This window comes from Lissotriton helveticus, chromosome 7 (assembly GCF_964261635.1).
Source record: "Lissotriton helveticus chromosome 7, aLisHel1.1, whole genome shotgun sequence".
In the NCBI taxonomy this organism is placed as follows: Eukaryota; Metazoa; Chordata; class Amphibia; order Caudata; family Salamandridae; genus Lissotriton; species Lissotriton helveticus.
This window is the reverse complement of record NC_136068.1, coordinates 643,842,071-643,865,526: the sequence shown is the minus strand read 5'-3', so window position 1 is coordinate 643,865,526 and position 23,456 is coordinate 643,842,071.

Here is a 23,456-nt window from a genome sequence, read left to right as displayed (position 1 = left end):
ATTATGCTCCTGCAGCAGAAGATGTGTCAGTTCCACTAGAGTAAACACCTGAGGCCCACTGCCAATGGTCCATGAGCAAGAGCAGGGTTTCAGATCAGGATGCCAGCCAGCCAGCTAGGCCTTGGAGTCACCCTGGGTTCAAGTGATGCAGGTCCAGTCCTTCTCACCCAGGAAAGAGAGAGAAGCAGGCAGAAGGGCAACACAGCTAGGCTGCAAATTCTTCCAGAACAGAAGTCCTTCAGAAGCACAGCAGTTCTTCTTTTTGGTAGAGGTCACAGAAATGGACTGAGTTGGTGGTGCTAGAAGTCCAGCACGTATATCCAATTGTGCCCTTGAAGTGGGGGAGGCTTCAAAGACATGCCTTTGAAGTGCACAGTGTCCCTGCCCTGCTTGCCAAGCCTCTAAACTCACTGCAGGGGGTTATAACGCCCTCTGTATGTGGACAGTACACAGTCTATTCATGTGTTAATGAGGATGTGTCCAGCTCCTTCCTTCCATCCTTCTAGGATGAAACATTAAGTCACACCTAAGGTCCGATTATGTGTGGCTGTTTAGGGGGATATACACAAGGCTCTGATGTCACCCACATCAGATAAGTGATCAGAGACAGGTACCGGGGACCAAATGGCTAAAGTAAGAAAATGCCAACTTTCTAAAAGTGGCATTTGCAGAATTTAAATTTAAAATCCTACTTCACCATACGTTGTGATTTAAAAGGTTGGTTCCAGAGACACCAGACTTCGAGGTAATACCTCTTCCCAATAGGACATTACACTTATAAAATGTAATACGTTAATCCCAATGTTATCCTATGCTAGAGATTAGACTTGCAGTAGTGAAATACAAATGTAGTTTTTCTCTACCAGGACATATAAAAGCTGAAAGTACATGTCCTACTTTTTAAATACCCTGTACCCTGCCCATGGACTGGCTAGAACCTACATTTTGGGTGAGGTATATGTATCAATAAGCAATATTTGGGCCTGGAATGAGGATGAACTTGTTAGATCTACATGGCTGTTTAACACTGCATGCACAGGCTCTGCAGTTACAGGCCTGAGGCATGTTTAAAGTGCTACTTAAGTGTGGGGCACAACCAGTGCAGCAGGCCTACTAGTAACATTTAATTTACAGGTACTGGGAACATGTAATGCACTTTACTAGGGACTTAACTGTAAATTAAATATGCCAAATAAGCCAATGTTACCACGTTTTAAGTACAGGACACATGCACTTTAGCACTGGTTAGCAGTGGTAAAGTGCTTAGAGTCCTAGAGCCAACAAAATCGAGGTCAGAAAAAATAGAGGAGCAAGGAAAATGTTTGGGTTGAGACTGCATAGTGTCCCATTACTCAAGAAGGACTTTGGTTAGAGGTGGTTGAGCCACTGAAAGTTCAAGCCAGGCTTGATTAAGATAAACAGCTCAATCTCCTGTAAGGTCCTCTTAAAACCTCAAGCCCAAAAGGAGCTGAGCTTTCACAGAAGGTGATATGGCCTAATGGCTACAGATCTTACCCATGTAACATAAGAAACTACGTTCAAGTTCAAACATTGGATCAACATCCTGTGAATTTGAAAAATGTCTTTGTTCTGAAGAAAAACACTTGAAAAACAGATTCTGTCTGCAGCAAAGTGCTCCTATAGCCTTAGGCAAAGTTCACACTGACAAACTGCCAAAAGCAAAATGCATTCTCTGCCTGTCAATCACAATCTCATCCTCCAAAAGTTATAGACAAATTATTGACATTTGATGTCAGAAAGACACACGAGCTAGTGGCTGAATTGCACTTTGTGAAGCTAGAAAATGTAGGATGAATCACAGCTTCTCTACTTGACCAAATTGAGTGATCCTATGCACATGCTTTATTCACTGAGCCTCCTTTTTGTTCATTATCACGAATGAGAGCACCTTTAAATAGGTGATATCAGGATGTGCTTTGTACAAAAACCTGTTTTTTTTTATTTAATAGGCAATCATTTGCTCCATGGATAATAAAAGGGAAACAGTCGGAACAACATGGACTCAGTCACACTTGTCCCAACAACACAAGTGAAACCACATTAGCCATAACAACTTATATGCCTTAACCATGCATGTGTAATGTGAAGTCCAGCTGCTCGAAAGGGTGGCTTGAAAAGAAGAAGGAAGAGAAAGGATGGGGAGGAACAATTGAGGTACGTGGGGCTGGCTTTTTAAGGGTTGGGATAGTTTTCAAGGCTGAGGGTGAGGGTTGTTATCAGGGCTAAGCAGGTTTGAAGTCGTTTTTTCGGCTTGGGGGGGTCAGGGTAGTTTTTAGGGCTTAGGGTAGTTTTTAGGTGTCTGGGGGGTCGGGATAGTGTATACAGGTTGATGGCTTTGTGTAATTTTTAGGGCTCAGGGGGGTAGGGTAGTTTTTATGGCTCGGGGGGAGGGTCGAGGTAGTTATTAGGGCTTAGGGGGAGGGTTAGTGTTTAGGGCTCAGATGGATGAGGGTTGGTTTTCAGGAGGGAGGGGATAGAATTAGGTCTCAGGCTGGGAGCTTGGGAACCTTTTAAGGCTCAGGGTTGGGGGCAGGGATCAGGATACTTTTTAGGGCAGGGGGCTGCGAGGTATTTAGTGCTGAGGGGGAAGGGGTTGGTTTTCAGTATGGAGGGGTAGTTTTAGGGCTCAGGTAGGGGGGAGGGGTCAGGGGTGATCCAACAGGAGGTTACACTTACCTGATAAGTCTCAATCACGCATATGTCTTTGCCATACATGCCTTAACAATGCATATTTTGTTCTAAAGACATGCTTAGTAAAGGCATATGCATGGTTAACCTTGCGTCGTTAAGACCACATGGAGCCGGCATGCATGGTAATCGCAAGCATGGTTCCATCACACAACCATAATAATTATCTAGCCTACACATAGGTACACATGACCACTGACTTATCTCTTAGTTCACTAATAGAATGGTCATCAGAACAACGTGGGCAGGAGTGATTCTCACTTCTTGCACTTTTAATAAATACTTTTCAAGGCAGCGACATGATCTGATATTGTGAAACGCTTCTGTGTGTTAAATATATATAGGTCTTTAGAATTTTGAAGACACCTCATCGTAGTCTAACATGATCTTTGTTGCATGGTTTACATTCCAATTATTTTCAAGGCTTTGCTCATCCACAAAGCCCTTAGAGCCATAGCTGACCACTGGCTAAGCTGACTCGGTCTGCCCTCTTAACATGTTGGCTCGCTCACATTTATCTTTTTACCTGACGTTGTTTTTTCAGGTACAACTCGAAACAAGACTGTTTTGGCGCACCTTGGAATTACCGAAAACTGTGGTACATGGAACTCCAATTACAGGACTATTATGTTGGTATTTCGAAGCCATTTGAAATGAGAGTTTATAGCTTTAAGGATGAATGAAGCTTGTTCTCAAGTGGAAGGGGGTTGGTTACAATTATCCAACGCCAATTCTTATAAAATGAAAGTTACCACATTGCAAGTCCATTTCATGGTTCTTTTTTCTGCCATTGTAATGATTTAATTGGCATTTAAATAACTAGGAAAAAATCTAAAGCTGAAGCTTAGCAAACAATTAGATCCTGCTCGAGATGTTCTATGTTTACATTGATCCTTGGTTTGGATTCTATCGTCTTTGCCCTCTCAAGTCTTAAAATAGATTTGTTCTGTTATGTTCATTTGTGTGTCCTGCTCAGTGTGAGAGTTTCCTTCTGAATTACACGCACACCAGGATAACTGCAGGCGCCATCCTGTACATTGTATCTGCTTACTGTGAGAACAAAAAAGTTTGCGGCCATCAAGTAGATTCCAGGTTCCGCCTTGCGTCAGGGTGATGAATGGTCCTTTAAACGTCCTGGCACAGCAGAGGATTCTTTCTTAAAGATTAACAAATCACCAGATGCTAGTGTTTCCATATTCTAACTAACATAACCAATTAAGAAGAGATTCTGACTCCAATCATGCTGCATTGGTTGTCCACCACTGCTGTATGGGCCAAATTGTGAATCAGGTGGAACAAAAGTAACGTATGCAATTTCACACTGCCTGGCTCATAGTGGACCATTGTTTCTGCACCCAGTTTCTCCAAGTCTTGGAACACCAGACCCAGTTCCACCGGACTGTAATATCTCCTGCAAAAATCAAATGGATTATGACTGCAGCAGCAGCTAAGGCACTTTTACATGTTATTTTTCTAGCAATGTTCCCTCTGTCAGAACTTAGCTTCCTCTTCCCTCCCCTGCCACCCATGCTGGCACCTCTCCTCTACAGAGCAGGTGGTAAATGTTTGTGTTAGGAATTTAGAATTCTTGGGGGTATATTCACAAAAATGTGTGCTAAATATCACCATAAATGCTATCGCAACTTTACACATCGCAGCCCATCGCAGGAAAAATAACCCTGTGTTAACATGGAATTCACAACACCGGAGTACCATGCAATAGTTCGCCGAAAAGGCTGCCAATGTCCGAGATACAACCACTTCGACTGAGATACAAACACAAACCTCAAAGGGAAAAAACATGCGATTGGCCAAAGTGCGATGAGGAAATCAGTGATACGCAGTGCCAGGCCTGCAATACACACATGGCAGGTGTGAAAAAGTACTATAAAAGTAGAAAAACACACAAACACAAACTGACCAACACCCAAGCACCATGGAGGCAGCCAGAGAAGGCACAGAGGAGGAGCGCAACCCCACAAGCTCACTGGTCGACCCGTCTGGGACATCGGGGACAGGGAAGGGCAAGGACAAGAAGAAGAGGAAGACAAAGTTCAGTCCGAGGGAAAACAGGATCCTGAACACGGAGGTGATGGAACACCATCAACAACTGTTCGTTATTTCCAACGTGTCATTGGGCACCAAAAATGGGATATGGCGGAACATTGTGGACAAGGTGAATGACGTCCGACAGCACAAGAGGTCAATGGACGAGGCCAAGAGGCATGGATTGACATCAAGCGGAAGACCAAGGAGAAGCCCGCAGCCAACCAGAAGGCAGCAATGCAGACTGGTTGTGGGAGCCCAACGCCACAGGCTGGAGCTGGATGATATGTAGGAGTCGGTGTCAATAGTCGTCAGTGTGGAGACTGTGGCCAGAGTCGGGGGAACGGACACTGCTCGACAGGACACAACACAACCGCAACAGGGTGTGTGACCACAAGGTACTGGGGGATAGGTGGAGATGGCCACATTGGCACACATGCACAATCAAGCAAAGCACAGTGCACACCCACAATGCCCCTGGGTCATGGTCCTGGTCCACAGACTCACAATGTACAATGCAATGCTTTCTGAATGTCAACATGTACCATGCAGCTACATACATGTGGACACATTGTAACACACCATCTCCCCTTCACATTTCAGAGGCACCATCAACGCATCCTGCACAACAGTCCCAGCCACTCTTCACAGATGACGAGGGGGACACCCCCAGCATCGACACCCAAGCCCTCTAATACATCATGGACATCAACCGCAACTCACCTCCAGGATCAGGGCAGCCCAGCTGCATCGAGGAGACCCTACCCACTACACAAACCACCCAGCAGAAGGCAACCACAAGACCCTAGGAACAAACCATGGACTTCCAACGCCATGCGCTGAAGGGGCATAAGGTGCGGTGGGGTTTGGCCTCATGGCTACTAAACTGGATGCAATCCATGGGTGTCTAGGTCCCATGAGAGAGCAGCTCCAGTCGCTAACGGAGACCAATGGCCCACTCCATGGTTTCCAACGAGCCCTGACTGACATCGTTGGAGTCATGATGCAGAGAGAAGAACATCTGTCCGCTCAGGCTGGCTCCAGTGATTCCATCCGTGAGCTGGCACTCATGCGGAAGCTCATGGAGGACATGGCGGAAATGATGGCAGCCACCGCTGCACATCAGGGAGATGTAGCTGGGAACTACCATGTCCTGCAGATCCTCATCATGGCATTGCTGCCACAAGGATTGGCGCTGATGAATGCTGCTGCCCCAACATCATCCACATCTCTGCCCCCTGGTGTGTCAGTGCCTCATAGTGCAGCAGGCGTATCCATTGCGGCACCTGATGTGTCACTGCCACACAGTGCTGCCGACAAACTTCCTCCGGGCCCCTGACATGTCACTGGCACACAGTGCCGAAGCAGGTACTGCAACACCCACAGGTGGGCCAGAGCACACATCCGAGGATGAGGACGTGACTGGGATTGTTGTCAGAAGGAGGCACTAGCATTCATTCCCACCACCTGGCCTGTTTCTGCTTGGTGCTGCACATGGCCCAATGACCTTCCACTGGTCCCCGATGCACTCCGCTGCACTCACTTTGGACCACGACATGGACTGCCATATCCTGTTTGATGAACAATGACACGGCAACCAGACTGCGGACTGTACCCTTCCCCTTCCGCAGGGCTTGGCATCCCCAGATGGACTTTTGCTGGTCCTCCACAGGCCCATATTGTGTAGTGTGCTTGGCCCTGCACCTCTCCAGCTGCAAAACTCCACTGGATGTGCAATAAACATCCAGTAACGCACTTCTGTGTCATGTCTTTCATCATCCATGTATGTATGTGTGGATGAATGTAGTGACAGAGATTCCCCTTAGGTCCATAAGGTTCATCTAGTGGAATGCTAGTCACAGTGTGCCACAATGCCTATTTTGAACCATGTGCTGTGGACACTGCAACAGGGACATACGCATTAGTCACTTCCTGGTCAGGACATGGACTGAACCCTGCCCAGATTCCCCGAATCATAGTTGCAAGCCCTGCGCTGGTACAGCGTACGCCAGGCCAGACCACTCCGCTTACGCTCCAAGGGGGGCCCCACATAGCTACCTGTCACCGGCAGTCACGCTGGTGTTGTGCAGGCCACTGATCCAGTTGTCAGCATTTCACGGCCACTCCCTGAGGGCAGGTTTGCACACACACCACACCCATCAGGCACAGGCGTCACAGGTCATTTGAACCTAAAAATGTAAGGGGCCGACCCCCTCAAATTCCCTTCTGCTGGTGGTGACTGGATGACGGACACTTCACAGTGCTCAATCATAAATGGCCCATGAGATGTTGCGCACAGGGTTAGTGGCACCCGTAGCCTTGCAGCAGTCACGGGACTACAACCACGTGACTCTGACTTGGCTTGTACAGGGTTAGTGGCACCCATAGCCTTCCAGTCATCACAGGCCTGCCACCACGTGGTGCTGACTTGGGTTGCACAGGGTTAGTGGCACCCTTAGCCTTGTGGCCATCATGGGCCTACCACCATGTGGCGCTGACTTGGGTTGCACAGGGTTAGTGGAACTGGACTAGCTGAGCGGGTGTGCAGCCTACGATGATGACGTGTGCACTGATCTGCTCACCGCCATTGATGACTCAGGACACAGCGTCATGTGTGGGACCTTCTGGGCAACAGGGCGTGCCCGCATGATGTGGACTATGCCATGGTGGCTGGGCCTGGACCTTGCACGGGCAGTTGTGCCTACTGGTGGACACACCGGAGGAAGCACATGAGCAGTGGAGCCTATGTGCGCAGGGGCGCAGTGTCTCTCTCTTCCTTTCCTTCCCCCTCTCTCTCTCCCTTCCTTTCCATTCCTTCCCTCTCTCTCTCTCTCTCTCTCTCTCTCCCTTCCTTTCCCTCTCTCTCTCTCTCTCTCTCTCTCTCTCTCTCTCCCTCTCACTCGCCCTTCCTTTCCTTCCCTCACTTTCTCTCTAAGGCTCACTTTCCTTCTCTGTTTCTCTGTGTCTCGCTCCTTTGATGTGCACTTGACACATCCTTATTTTGTGCTTTGTTTTCCAGGGTGTGACTTCGAGGTTGTCCCTGACGGACCCGACAGGAGTGTTACACATTGCTGTTTTGTGTTGTGTTTCAATAGAGTTTTTGGTTGTTACTTTAGTGCCTTGTGACTGTTTCTCGTTATACTGGCCACACATTTGTGAATTTGTTTTGGCAATATGCATTGTCATGCGATTTTTGTGGCTTTTGTGTCGTGCACGGTATGTGTGTGCCTGGGGAGGGACGGGGGGCTGGTGGTGGTGGATGTTAGGGCCCTTATGGGTATCGGTGCTGCATGGTCGTTGTCTCCATGGCATCTGTGGGTCTTCAGGTGTGGCTCTTGGCTGGGATCCCTTTCATGCTGTGGGTAGTCGTCCTGCTTAACACCAGCAAAAGGCAGGTGTTAATTCCCTGCCGCTACCGCGTCTTATCGCATGTTTTTGGTTCGCATCACAAATCTGGCATTTCGTTGTGAAAGTGGTGGGGTGGTTTTTTCGTGTATTTTTGCACAGGAATGCCTACTCTTCATCTCATTAGGGTTAGTTGGTTGTGTCCACTGTGGAGGTAAGTTTTGGGGCAGTTATCGTGGGAATACTGGCGATGTCCGCAATTTGCATCAGCTTTTGAATGGGGTGTTAAATCTATCTCCACTTTTGGTGAAGAAAGGTGGGGATAAATCGGAGTTATGTCCTTGTGAATATCCTCCTAGATGTTTCTACGATTGGCAAATCGAGTCCCACAAGAGAATCCTCCATTCCATGGGGGTTAACTGGTAATTGTGTGGTACTGCTGCAGTGTTAAAGCACGATAATTAAATTTTCATGGATTAACCACCACCCCAAAACCATGTAAATCATGTCACCAAAAACCAATCCAGTTGACAAACTGGCTTAACATTCTCCACTAAAACTGTTAGATGGATTGCTATTCCCTGCTTAAACTTTTTCTTTCAGATCCACATTAATTTTGACAAACCCATTTCGATGTCTGCTGCATGATGAGCCTTGTCTTCAAAATGTGTAGATCCTCTCTAAGCTTAGAGTCTTCACAAATCAACACACAAACTCCTCTATTTGAAAAAGTAGGTAAATATTTCTATTAGACTTTACTCCTTGACATGTTTCAAACAACTGAATTGCTACTACGAAAAACTAATGATCCAAGTGGAACTTCTAAAAATGGACGCCAAGTTGGAGAACCTAACAGCTCGAATGAATTGCGCTCTGCTTCAACACAAGAATGACTCAACTTCTTGCATATTTCCCCCTATATCAAAGAACTAAGCTCCCTTCCAACAGTGTTGCAATCCTGAACACACAAGATAAAAACGTACTTTAAAACACCTATATCAAATGTATTTGACACAGATGGGGCCCCTAATATCTGGGATAACTGATGTGAAGGTAGTCGCTTAAATGCCGAGGGACTCTCATAAATTCAACCAACAAACTCATGCTAAGGAAGTTCAGGTGGCAGTGGCTTCAGTGAGCAAGAACTATATGATTAACCTTTGCTCAAGACCTCAATAATCTCGGCCAATTGCAACTTTTTCTGAGGATGTGCCGAACAGAAAGCACTCATTTTCTGCCAGCGCAAAGGGCCCTCTGCCAGAAAATAGTATTAAAGATGAAATAAGGTACAGAAATTTACCAGACAATAATAACAAGGTGCTTCATCTCCCAAAAAAACAGCACAAACAACTCTGGAAGAGCAGAAATCAATTTACGGGAAAAAATGTAGACTCCAACTCACTACAGCGAGGCACCTCATCACAAAAATGTGTCCCAATCTTCAAAAAGGACTCATCAACTTTTAAAAAGCAGATGGTCATTAATGAAGCATCCCATTTAAACACTCATAACACCCTTATGGAAAAGGATCTGTTGGACATGGCCCTTTTTAGTTTATTTCCCTAAAACGCTTTGCGTTTTCCCTCCTGATTTTTGCAATTATCTTTTTGTGGCCTTAGGACTCTGGGCTGTTTCAACTGTAATGCAGTGATAAAGTGTGCACACTCTTCCTACACATGCTATGAAGTGGTGTTTACCTGATTGGTTTAGGTACTGTACCTGTGAGTACCCTGTAAAGAGGTAAACCACATTCCCAGTGCAGGTACTGCACTGGCTACTAATGGGCCACAGCATTGATTGTGTCACCCAGAAGAATAGCCTTTCAAACATGCCTCAAACCTGCCATTGCCATGTGCGTAGCTAAACCTATGCTCAGGTTGGTGTTTCTAAACTATTAGCCACTGTTAGGTGGGCCGTTCACTACCACTAGGTCACCCCTAGGGCAAGCCCTGAGGGATGGCAGGGGTAAGGGAGAGCAGGTACACATGTGTGTTCTCAGCTCAGGTAGGGGCCAATTCACAGAACTAATCTGAGATAAAACCCTAAACGTACTACTTTTGGTATTCACAGAAGGCATTTAGTAGTAGTAAAGTTAGGACTCCTAATTTTACTACTACTAAACTGAGACTAAATCCTAACTTTACCATTTTCGGTATTCACTAAACGCATTTATTAGTAGTAAAGTAACTTTAGGATTATATCTTCACTACTACTAAGTGCTTTCTGTGAATACCAAAAGTAGTAAGTTTAGGATTTTATCTCAGATTAGTTCTGTGAATCAGCGCCGTAGTGAATATTTCGCATCTGGTTTTTCCCTACTTAGGAGTCCCATGGGTGAATATAGGGGATTTGCTGAATGACTTTTTAAGCTAAAGTTGTAGCTTACAGCAGAGAGTAGCAACATGGTGTTTTCAACCATGTCTGAAGCCTACCATTGCAAGCCTGTGTGTGCATATTTGCCCATATGCTCAGGTTGTCATTTCTAAATCATTGGTCAATGCTGAGTATGCCTTTCACTAACGCTAGAGTACTCCTATTGTGAGCCCTCTGGGGTTGTGTGTTGAAGCAAGCAATAGGTGAAAGGCAGGGCAGGTACGCATTTGTGTTCTCTGCCCAGGTATTGAAGAACCCCCATGTGTGGTTTCACTAAGTAAGAGGTTTGCTCTCTCCATAGGTTAACATGGAGGAATGACTGAGATTACTCTAAGATACAGTGGAGCAGTCTCATGTTTTTGCTATCATTGGATTCACAATGACACATCTTCCTTTGTGGTAAGGTTGAATTTGTCAATAATAGCGTATAAATGTCACTTCCAGAAAGTGGGCATTCCTCTGCACTAAACTCTTTTGTGTGTTTTTTATTTTGACTCCAGTCTACCCTGGAGGCTTAGGGAGTACATCTGTGCATTCCCTTAGACACAGCTACTACAAACCACTGCCACGTGAGTACTTGGCTGGATAGATTGGGGAGAGAGGTTTTGACACTTGGCCTCTGAGAAGCCAGACCATGGCGCCACTTAAGATTAAGATCTGCATTTTAAGGCCTCAGGGGAGACATCTGTTGTTCAAAGGGGAACCCTCTGAACCTTCCCGACAGCAAAGGCACACTATAATATAACTACTGGTACCATACCTCAGCAGGGCAGGGATACACTAGAGGGGATGTGGAACAAGAGATCTTGAATTACGCAGTGCACACTGCCAGAATGCACGTTATCAGCTGCGCCTTCTATGGGGGATTTGTTGGTTCGTCCAGGAGAAAGACCTAAAAACCTTGGTCCAATCACTAGTTCTCTCTAGACTGGATTATTGTAATTCTCTCCTGACTGGCCTTCCCAAATCTCAACTCTCCCCCCTCAAATCCATCCTCCATTCAGCAGCTCCCTTCATTTCAGGGTCCAAATGAAGTGACCACATCACTCCTATCCTTTCTTCTCTCTGATGTCTTCCCATCAATCCTAGAGCTATTTACAAAACGGAGTGCATCACTCACAAAGCCTTGCACTCTTCCTCCCCTCGCTATCTGCTGAATAAACTGAAATTGTCTAGAGGCTTGAGACCTTCTCGGAATGCGAACATGTCCTGCTTGAGCCCCCCTCCTTCAAAAGGGAAAAATTGATGGCTCAATCATTCTCAGGTAATGCGGTGAGAATCTGGAACTTGCTTCCTACTTGCTCCGTGCCACCACCTCCATCCAGATTTTCCAAGCGGACCTCAAATCTCTTCTATTCCAATTACACTTTCAGAACTAATTCCTTCATTCTCAGACCCCGCCAGGAAGTTTGTTAGTCATTGTAAATGTGTTATATTTATTTATTTTTTGTACATTCCTTGCTTGCTGTGTTTGATATTGTGTTCCTTTTGCCTGCTGTGTTTTGATTCTGTATCCTGCTATTTTTGTACGTTCCATTTTTGTAACATTTCTCTCATGTAATGTAACTGGTTCTATTGTACAGTGCTCTGACACCTTCGGGTAAAGTCTGCGCTTTATAAAAATGCATAAAATAAAATAAGATGCAATAAAATGAACAAGGAGGAGACTGCCATTGTAAGGGACCGTGCACACAACCTGAATAGTGGCTGGCCTAGGCCAACTGCCTGCTGCTGTGTGGCACCCTGAATGGTGCTCTCCAAGGGCTTCTTGGCTTGCCCCCCGTTCACTGTGGAGGTCTCAGGGGCAGCAATGCCCACCTTTGAGGGACCTACAACGTATACATGTGTCACCTGGAGAGCGATCTCTTCTCAAGTGCTACTTCGTCTGCTGGATCCTGATTGCAGTGCGGGGTGTGCCTGGAACTAAGCATTGTGGCTGGAGACCTGAGTGCCTTGTACAGAGTCCCCAAATCATGCCGGCATCTAAAGAGAGTGGCCACTGTTTTGTAGGGCCTCCGCACATACAAGCCTCTCATTGGTGGTGAGCAGATTTTCCGGTTGTTGGACTCAGCATGTTCCACTTCATTGTCCCTGCTGCTTTTCTCATATGCGACACACCGACTGCATGCTCATTGCATGCAGTATCCAATTCACAGGTTGCAAACCTTGAAGGGAGAGCATAAACTTAGTAGTGCCTCAGTCTACCTAGTGCAGTAATACTGAACTTGTGACTGTGTGTGTGGGGTGAGATTGTCTGCTAGGACTCATATTATTGCATACCAGACATTGTGCCTCATTCCAGGGAGGTACAGTGAAGCTGACTGTGGGTTGACTGTAACCGGATTGTCTGATATGACTGGCACTATCACGCACCAGATGTTGTGCCTCATTACCAGGGAGGTACTGCAAACCCGATACCATGTTGAGTGGGGCTCGATGGTCTGGTGCGGCTCGGATCATCACGCCTCATTTCCTGGGAAGTACAGCTATCCCCACTTTTGGTTCATTGTGACCGGATTGTCTGTTGTGATACGTATCATCACACACCAGATTTTGTGCCTCATTTCCAGGGAAGTAGGGAGAACCTGACTTGTGGTTCAATGTGACCAGATTGTCTGGTGCGATTTGGATGAATGTGCACCAGCCGTTGTGTAGCTCTTCCCTTGGGGTGAGGGAACAGTTGAATCCCCATTCACAGAGTTTTCCATCTTCCCTCACTGCAGCAAATCAACAACCCTCTCTTCACTTGGCCTGACTACATTGTGTTGCCTGGTAGTATCTCCCGGATCAGGCTTGGGTGGTGAGAGTAAGTGACTGGGTTAAGGAACACTTGCAAGAACGATCGGAAGCAGGTCAAGAGACTGTGTGACCCCCATGTTCTTTACAGAACTGTTTAACAACAAGGGGTGGTGATGGACAGAGTTTCTGAATTAAGCAGAATACTCTCACCCAGTCAAGAGATCGGGGCTAGATCCCACACCGTTTTTTAGCTCACTGCACCATCCCAGTTCAGAACCTGGCTATATGCAAATTAGTCTGTTCCTGTCCCAGTGCATGATGGGAACAGGGCAAACCAAACTACCAAGCCAATTCTTACACTGGGAAGGAAACAAGCTTCCGGGGACCGGTTTCTGGCATTTCAGCCGTCGTCGGCCCGGCTTGCTTGAATCCTGATGGTGCAATGAGCAAGGGACTCACATCTGAGTATACCCTTCCACGCTTAGGGTGGAAGGGTATGCTCAGACATGAGTCCCTTGCTCACTGCACCATCAGGATTCAAGCAAGCCGGGCCGAAGACGGCTGTAATGCCAGAAACCGGTCCCCGGAAGCTTGTTTCCTTTCCAGTGAAGAATTGGCTTGGTAGTTTGGTCTGCCCTGTTCCCACGATGCACTGGGCCAGGGACAGACTAATTTGCATATAGCCAGGTTCTGAACTGGGATGGTGCAGTGAGCTAAAAAACGGTGATGGATCAAGCCCTGATCTGTTGACTGGGTAGGAGTGTTCTGATTAACTCAGATACTCTGTCCATCACCACCCCCTTTACAGAACTGGGCATGCTCCGGAAGGCAAGTTGAGGGACCTCTTGATTGAACTTGGACAGCCTCTATCCATTTCTGGTCTGCATAAAGGAGTGAACTTCTGGAGGGGTGGTCAACTCCCCATTTGTCGACTGTTGCCTGGTTATCCTGATAGTTACTCCAACCATCTCTCCTGGACCCCTGACTAAGTATGACTCCGTCCTTAAACCAGTATTATACGGGGTGGGAAATGTTCACTCTAACTTGTGGGCAGAGTAGTGGAGGGGTAACTTAGAGGTGGGGAGGGATTGCGTCATGTGGTCTTCATTCATTTTATCAACTGACCTGACGGATATCCTTTGCACTACATTTTGGTGCTGAGTACATGTGTGTGCGAGTATCCTCCATACTGACTTGCCAATTGTGCCATGTTACTGTACTGTGCGTAGGAAGGAGACTGTGCTGAATGAGAACAGCCTGCTAATAATTGCTGGTGTGTTTCTTTACGTAACAATACTCCATTTTTACATTGCTTGTACCGAGTCAGCATTGGCCCATGGTGCTGCTGAATAGTGTTATAAATTCCAGGGTGTACACATTCCTGATATCATTGTGACATTAGGTGTACCCTAGTAATGTGTGGATTTGAATTGTGTTATTTGGTAGGGTGGACCTGGATCTGACAATGTATCCCACTGCATATGGGTGCTGGGGGAGTAAAATAGGATTTTTTTTCCAAGTGTGCATATTACTGATGTCATTTTAACACTGTAGGTCCTAGTACTATAGTGTGATTTAGGCCCAGAACTACATGATGTTCATGTATTAATCAATGCTTGTGTGGAATACAATCTTTATTTACATACACCTTATATGAAGTCTCTTTTGTGAAGCTCAGTGTATTTATTGTGTGAGAGTGAGGTGCCAATGCTTTACATGTTGCCTCTGTGTAAAGCCTGACTGCTCAGTGCCAAGCTACCCAAGGGTGGGTGCAGGTTATACAGTGAGTGTAATCACCTAACCCTGGTGGGGGTGGTAGGTTCTGCCTGACTTGGGCAGCCAACCAGAAAGTGCCAGTTCCAACAGGATAATAGTGAGTCTTCCAGGGCTTTCCATCTGGAGTACAAAAAAAGTATATGTGGAGTTAAGTGGGCAACTTAAAACACCAAGACGAACTATTGACAAACAATTGAAGATCAGGCAGCCTTTATCCAACCCACCTTCGGTAAAGATACTAACTTGAATATTTCATCCTCATTGCTCACAAGAGCTGAACAGCTCTGTTCTAAAGTGTGTGCTAGCAAAACTTCTAGGTCAAGTACAATGCTTATCACTCTGAAGGTGAAGCCAGCATTTTCTGCAAGATATAAGCAACTGATATTAAGCCCACCTCAAACACGTTAAACCTAGATTTGTCCTTGTATTGAGCTTACAACTTGATAAAAGGTCTGATAAAATCATTCACTCTTGGAGTTTATTGAACATCTACATCAACCCGGCAAATAGTGAAAACAGAGAAACTGTAAACCAGCTGCAACCACTTCTGGCCAATCTGAAGCCAGACATCAAATTAATTCTTTCTGAGGACTTCAACATGAACCTCTTACCAATCTTTGCTGATAATGATCATATCGATTCGCAAGACCTTTTATGGTAGGTCTCCTCTGCGAGGCACCTGAATTGGCTAAATCCAACAAGCTGGGTAACAGGATCCTGACCATGTATTTGGCCATCATTGAAAGGATTTTAAACTGTTGCTTCAGCACTAAATACCCCTCTGCAAACACTGGCATCATGGCTAACACATGCTTGATTCATAAATTTCACCTTGGCCACCTTAGATCTCTCAAAACATTTTAAAATCCCTTTAAAAAAACCTGCGCCCTAAAAGAAACCACTGTTATCATGTAACATTATTGTCGTCCAGTACTGAGCTCCACCAGAAGGCAAGCTCTCTGCTAATATCAGCTACCATTTTCAACTCGAAAAAACATTAAATGGAAAGGCCACCTGATGTCCGAAATAAAACAGAACTCCAAATGTCAAATCGAGCTGGCCCCAAACGCTTTATCTAATCAAGTGTTTGATTGGGATCACTTTGCCGAAAACCTTTCAAATCTCTCTCCGAGGTCTGTACGATACAAAAGGCACACAATAAACAAAAAAACAGACACCTACTGAGATGGGACCAGTCAGAGGTCTGTGTTTCAAAAACAAAGACAAATCACCACCAAAGCATTATGGGAAAAAATCCTGTGAATTGACTACTCGAAGAAAAGTTCAGGCCCATCAGTAATGAGTGCAAGAAAACAGATTTGGACCACATAGTGTGAGCCATAAAATGAGCACTGGGCAGAATTAATCCACACCAGCAAGGCAGAGAACTCTAAGGACTTCTGGAAGTTAGTCAACAACTTGTAAAAAGGCACCTTTACTGCCCTTAACTACAGAGCAACCGAGAAACTAGTGAGCTGTAACTCCATCTTAACGTTCGCAACTCTGCCCTCCACAGGGTGATTAGGGGCCATATGTATCAAGCTAATTAGCATTTGCGAATGCTAATTAGATAAATGGTATGTATCAAACATGTTTGATGCAAAATAAGGAATTGCAAAATTTGCTATTCCTTATTTTGCGATTGCACTTAAGGAATCGCAAATTTTGCGATTCCTTAAATGCAACGTATCAAACAAAAAATATTCAAAAATTGCCATTAAGGATTCGCAAATTACCACCAACTTCTAGTTGGTGGTAAGTTGCGAATTCTTTTCAAAAAGCTTTTTTACAAAAAACAAAGGTGCCATATGACGCCCATACATGCCCTTAGGGCATGTATGTGCGCCATATGCCCCCAAATGTCTTTTTCAGGGGTGCAGCAGGGTGTTCTTGAGACACCCCTGCACCCTTGAAAAAATTCCTAATTTGCGATTAGCAAATTGCTAATCGCAAATTGCACTTTCATTCCTATGGGCCTCCTTGCCCATGGAAATGAATGGGTAATTTGCGATTAGCAATTTGCTAATCGCAAATTAGGAATGCTAAGGAATCGCTATTGAAAAGCGATTTTGTACATACATACCGTTTGGCGAATTCCAATTAGCGATTCCTTAAAATTCGCTATTTGGAATTCGGTAAACGGAAGTATGATACATATGGCCCCAAATCATGAAACAACTCTGTTTTCTGATTTGCAACTTGAAAGAATGATTTAGAAAAAGAGCATAGCTGAAGGTGCTCCTGGCCCATATGGGCTTTCACGAGCTCTATTTAAGATAAACCCAGCTTTCTGGGCAGGTGCCCTCATCGAAATGTTCACCTACATCAGGAATCAAACTACAATTCCTTAGTCATGGAGTGTGGCAATACTGCACCTCATCTTTAAAGGCGGTTTCAATTCCAATCCATTGACCTGTCGGCTAATTGTCCTCGTGGAAAATGAGGAAAAATACAAAGTCAGTTTCCTATTTCAAGATCTGTGCACTTGGGATGATGCTTCGAAAATAATTCCATTGCATCAGACCGGCTTCCATCCTGACATGGGCACTTTAAAAACCAAAGGTTCTGTGGGGCATACTAATGATGCTACTTCTGTAAGTTTTGAACACCAAACTTCTGCTGTGTCTTGCAACTAAATCTGAATTACAGCAAAGCAAAGGTTCTTTGATTCGAAGATAGAGGTAGCAACAGGCAGCATCATTTACTTGGTTGAACGATGGCAATGTATCAGAACAGTTCAAAACCTATGGGTACCTCTGCATCCATCTAGACTCCCATTAAACCTACAAAGTCCACTCACAGTCAAGGCAACCAATAGCTAATAATTTATTCTTTGCTTTTAAAACCTTGAAATGTCAGATATTAAACACCTCAAAATGCCATCTACTTCAAGTTGCTGGACCAAAATTCCTACCTTCAGTATCTTATGTCTCTGAATTGCTCAAAGGGAAATATGTTGTGAGCAAAAAACATTACAATCGATCATTTTTAAAAAACTCGTTAGAATTCCACAGTACGTGTCCAAGACCAAATCAGATTTGAAGTTGGATTATTCCACCAGAGTCCATACATGCAGGGTGCCCTTGTAAACGTCTGCTGGAGGATTAGGGCAGCCTAAGCAACTTCGTTTGCTCATTAGTGCTGGGTGGAAATGGAAAGTCAGGGCCTCAAAAAGAACTATTTTTGCTCAGTATTACAGTCCTCAATTGCTAAACTACAACTAGAAGATGTTCAAACGCTTCCATGGATTACGCTGCTTTTAAATGCATTACAAACAAAGCCACCACATGATCATCATTTGCCATGGATAAGGCTGCAGCAGCAAGTAAAAGCCATGCCTGGGCAATTTTGCAGTTGTTTGGATGTTTAATTGCATGAGAAACATGAACTCCTGCTACTATGACTCAGTATGTTTGCAAAGAAGGAACACAATCCCCCTGAAAACAGAACTGGCCAACTCCAGAATGCCGGCTCTCTGGCCAACCAAATGAATCCTTGCTTCATTTGCTGTGTTTCCCAGGCCTTGCTAGTACTGATACAAAGGGCCACATGTATTAAGCATTTTTGCGGTCGGAAATGGCCGATCGGTCCGTTTCTGACAGCAAAAATGCTTTTACATATGTATGAAACACAGATTGCGAATTGGTAACATGTTACTGAATCGTAATTTGTGTTTGCGATTTGGTATTTGGTAGGGGAGTGTTTAGGGCGTCCCTTCCAAATACCGGATCTGAATAGGATGTATGAATGTTTTGCAATCAAATTATGGTCAGAAAACATTAATATTTTAGCAACTCCTTGAAGGAGGTAGTAACCCAGTCTTCAGGGTGTCCCTTTCCCTTTGAGAATGGAAAAGTAATATTTTTTAGGAGCAGGCAGTGGTCCCACAGATCACTGCCTACTCTTAAAAAATGGAACTGCAAAGTTTAATTTTTTCCTTCAAATGCATCCTGTTACCTTTAAGGAAAACGGGCTACATTCCCAAAAAGACTGCTTTATTCAAAAGCAATCACAGGCATGGTGGTCTGTTGACCCCCAGAGCAGGCCACCTGTGATGGAGTTGATTCCTAATGGGTCACAAATTGCAACCTACGTCATTATTTTATTATGAGGTAGCTCTATTTGCGTGTAATATTGATTGTTACGCACTCCTCAATTTTGAATCAATATTTGGTAGTAATCATATGCTTGTCACTACAGTTGTAAATACAGCGTGCAGGTTAGGAATGAGGTTGACTGCCTCATATGAACTGCTGACTATATCGCAGTTGTAACGGTGCACTTGACCCTGGCTGCACTGCATGAATTAGACATTCCAAAAAAATCATAGAATGTTAACCAATTTCGCCTTTCTGCCGGTTGTTCTGCACTTGAGGGATCACTGACTAAATATCGAGGGACAAAATATAGACTGCCCAAAATATCGATGCCAAAATATCGAATTCCTATCTACAAACAGGTAAGTACCAAAATATCGAATCCAAAATATCGTTAAAAATATATACTTTGTAAAAATAATGTAAAATTAAAAAAATATTAAAAATAAAAAGCTAAAATATACTTAAAAAAACTTAAATTGCCTTAAAACTATTAAATAATTAATTTAACTTATAAAAAAATATACAATCGTATCTGTTAAAACATATATATATATATATTAACATAATATTAATAGAAAATACACAATATGAATACCGTAGGATAGCAGGAGTGTAAAGATTACTATTCCCACTCGTGGAAGTGCAACAGTAGGGAAAGCATTGGATAGCATAGAGGTAAAAATTACTATTCCCACTCCAAAGAGTGCAACAGTAGGGAAAGCGTTGGATAGCATAGGGGTAAAAATTACTATTCCCACTCCAGAGAGTGCAACAGTAGGGAAAGCGTTGGATAGCGTAGGGGTAAAAATTACTATTCCCACTCCAGAGAGTGCAACAGTAGGGAAAGCGTTGGATAGCGTAGGGGTAAAAATTACTATTCCCACTCCAGTGAGTGCAACAGTAGGGAAAGCGTTGGATAGCGTAGGGGTAAAAATTAATATTTCCACTCCAGAGAGTGCAATAGTAGGGAAGGCATTGGATAGCGTAGGGGTAAAAATTACTATTCCCACTCCAGAGAGTGCAATAGTAGGGAAGGTGTTGGATAGCGTAGGGGTAAAAACTACTATTCCCACTCCAGAGAGTGCAACAGTAGGGAAAGCGTTGGATAGCGTAGGGGTAAAAATTACTTTTCCCACTCCAGAGAGTGCAACAGTAGGGAAAGCGTTGGATAGCGTAGGGGTAAAAATTACTATTACCACTCCAGAGAGTGCAACAGTAGGGAAGGCATTGGATAGCGTAGGGGTAACAATTACTATTCCCACTCCAGAGAGTGCAACAGTAGGGAAAGCGTTGGATAGCGTAGGGGTAAAAATTACTATTCCCACTCCAGAGAGTGCAACAGTAGGATAAGCATTGGATAGCGTAGGGGTAAAAAAATACTATTTCCACTCCAGTGAGTGCAACAGTAGGGAAAACGTTGGATAGCGTAGGGTTTTAAACTACTATTACCACTCCAGTGAGTGCAACAGTAGGGAAAGCGTTGGATAGCATAGGGGTAAAAATTACTATTCCCATTTCAGAGAGTGCAACAGTAGGGAAAGTGTTGGATAGTGGGAGGGTAAAAATTACTATTCCCACTCCAGTGAGTGCAACACTCGGGAAAGCGTTGGATAGAGTCGGGGTAAAAATTACTATTCCCACTCCAGAGAGTGCAACAGTAGTTAAAGCGTTGGATAGCGTAGGGGTAAAAATTACTATTCCCACTCCAGAGAGTGCAACAGTAGGGAAAGCGTTGGATAGTGGGAGGGTAAAAATTACTATTCCCACTCCAGTGAGTGCAACAGTAGGGAAAGCGTTGGATAGCATAGGGTTAAAAATGACTATTCCCACTCCAGAGAGTGCAACAGTAGGGAAAGCGTTGGATAGCATAGGGGTAAAAATTACTATTCCCACTCCAGTGAGTGCAACAGTAGGGAAAGCGTTGAATAGCGTAGGGGTAAAAATTGCTATTCCCACTCCAGAGAGTGCAACAGTAGGGAAAGCGTTGGATAGCGTAGGGGTTAACATTACTATTCCCACTCCAGAGAGTACAACAGTAGGGAAAGCGTTGGATAGCGTAGGGGTAAAATTACTATTTCCACTCCTGTGAGTGCAATAGTAGGGAAAGCATTGGATAGCGTAGGGGGTTAAATTACTATTCCCACTCCAGTGAGTGCAACAGTAGGGAAAGCGTTGGATAGCGTAGGGGTAAAAATTACTATTCGCACTCCAGAGAGTGCAACAGTGGGGAATGCGTTGGATAGTGTGAGGGTAAAAATTACTATTCCCACTCCAGTGAGTGCAACAGTAGTGAAAGTAAATACTTCATATATAAATTAACATAACACAAATATTAATACCAATTACAAATGAATTTAAATAATTAATATTTTTATACATTATATTAATTAATCAATTATAAATACAAATAAAAAATATTTTTTATTAATAATTACCTACTAATACAAATTATTTACCAATTAACAATAAATTAATTAACAAAATAAAAATATTTAAAAATTAGAGCAAAAAATAAAACTTTTAAAAATGTAATTACTTACAATTAAATTACTTCTCACCCTATTCCCCTATAAACCCACAACCCACTACAGAAAATAAATTAATTACATAAACATAATTATCAATTCATGAATTACTTAAAATTAATTAACAATTATATTTTAATTAATTACCAATTAATAATTAATTAACAATTAAATCAAAATAAATACCAATAAATAAATTAACATATTTAACTAATTATAATTAAATTACTTCCCACCCTATTCCCCTCTAAACCCACAACACGCTACAGAAAATAAATTACGAAAAATAACATATTTATCAATTAATCAATTAAAATTAAATACCAATTATATTTTAATTAATTACCAATTAATTAACAAATAATTCAAAATATTTACCAATAAATAAATTAACATATTTAATTAATTATAATTAAAATACTTCCCACCCTATTCCCCTATAAACCCACAACCCGCTACAGAAAATAAATTACTAACATTAACATATTTAACAATTAATCAATTAAAATGAATTACCAATTATATTTTAATTAATTACCAATTAATTAACAAATAATTCAAAATATTTACCAATAAATAAATTAACATATTTAATTAATTATAATTAAATTACTTCCCACCCTATTCCCCTATAAACCCACAACCCGCTACAGAAAATAAATTACAAAAAATAACATATTTATCAATTGATCAATTAAAATTAATTAACAATTATATTTTAATTAATTACCAATGAATTAACAATTAATTCAAAATATATACCAATAAATAAATTAACATATTTAATTAATTATAATTAAATTGCTTCCCACCCATTCCCCTATAAACCCACAACCCGCTACAGAAAATAAATTACTAACATTAACATATTTAACAATTAATCAATTAAAAATAATTACCAATTATATTTTAATTAATTACCAATTAATAATTAATTAACAATTAACTCAAAACAAATACCAATAAATAAAATAACATATTTAATTATTTATAATTAAATTTCTTCCCACCCTATTCCCCTATAAACCCACAACCTGCTACAGAATTATATTACACAAAAATTAAAAATAATATTAACTTACTTACCTAAAATTCGATATTTTTGTTTTCTATATTCTGTCCATTCGATATTTTGTCCATTCTATATTTTGGAATCGATATTAATGCTATTCAATTCGATATTAATACTATTCTATTCGATATTTTGGTAGTCTATATTCTGTCTAGTCGATATTATGTCTATTCTAAATTTGTTACTCGATATTATTGCTACTCGATATTAAAAATTCGATATTTTGACTGTACACCAAGGCGTTGTACATGGATTGAGGCTTTCTGAATGTCATTGCTGGGGGGGTATGGAATAACTGGCTCAAGATAGTGTCAGTTTGAAATATTGGCCAGTGTTTATTTATGATGGTCCTAATATTTTTGCATTGACTACTGTATGTAGTGATGGATCTCATGGAGTTGGTTTCTAATCTAACACAGTGTTTCATTTTCTCTCTAAACCTGTGTTCTTGGATCAAATTAATAAATCACTTCTGGACTTAGATCTAACTTTGGACAATGCAGTGTTAATGACCTGATCACTATATCCCCTGGCTAGAAATCTGAGTTTGCTTTCCTTGATGCATTCTTCAAAAGAATGGTCGGCGCTACAGATTCTACGTAGCCTTAGGAATTCCCTATATGGGATACTTATTATCAAGTGGGTTGGGTGAAAAGTAAAACTGGACGCATGAAGCGTCGAATTACCGGCATTACTTTTTCTATGTGGAGAAGTCTCAATACCATCTTCTCCTACACTGACATGAACATCTAAAAAGTCAATAGATTTATT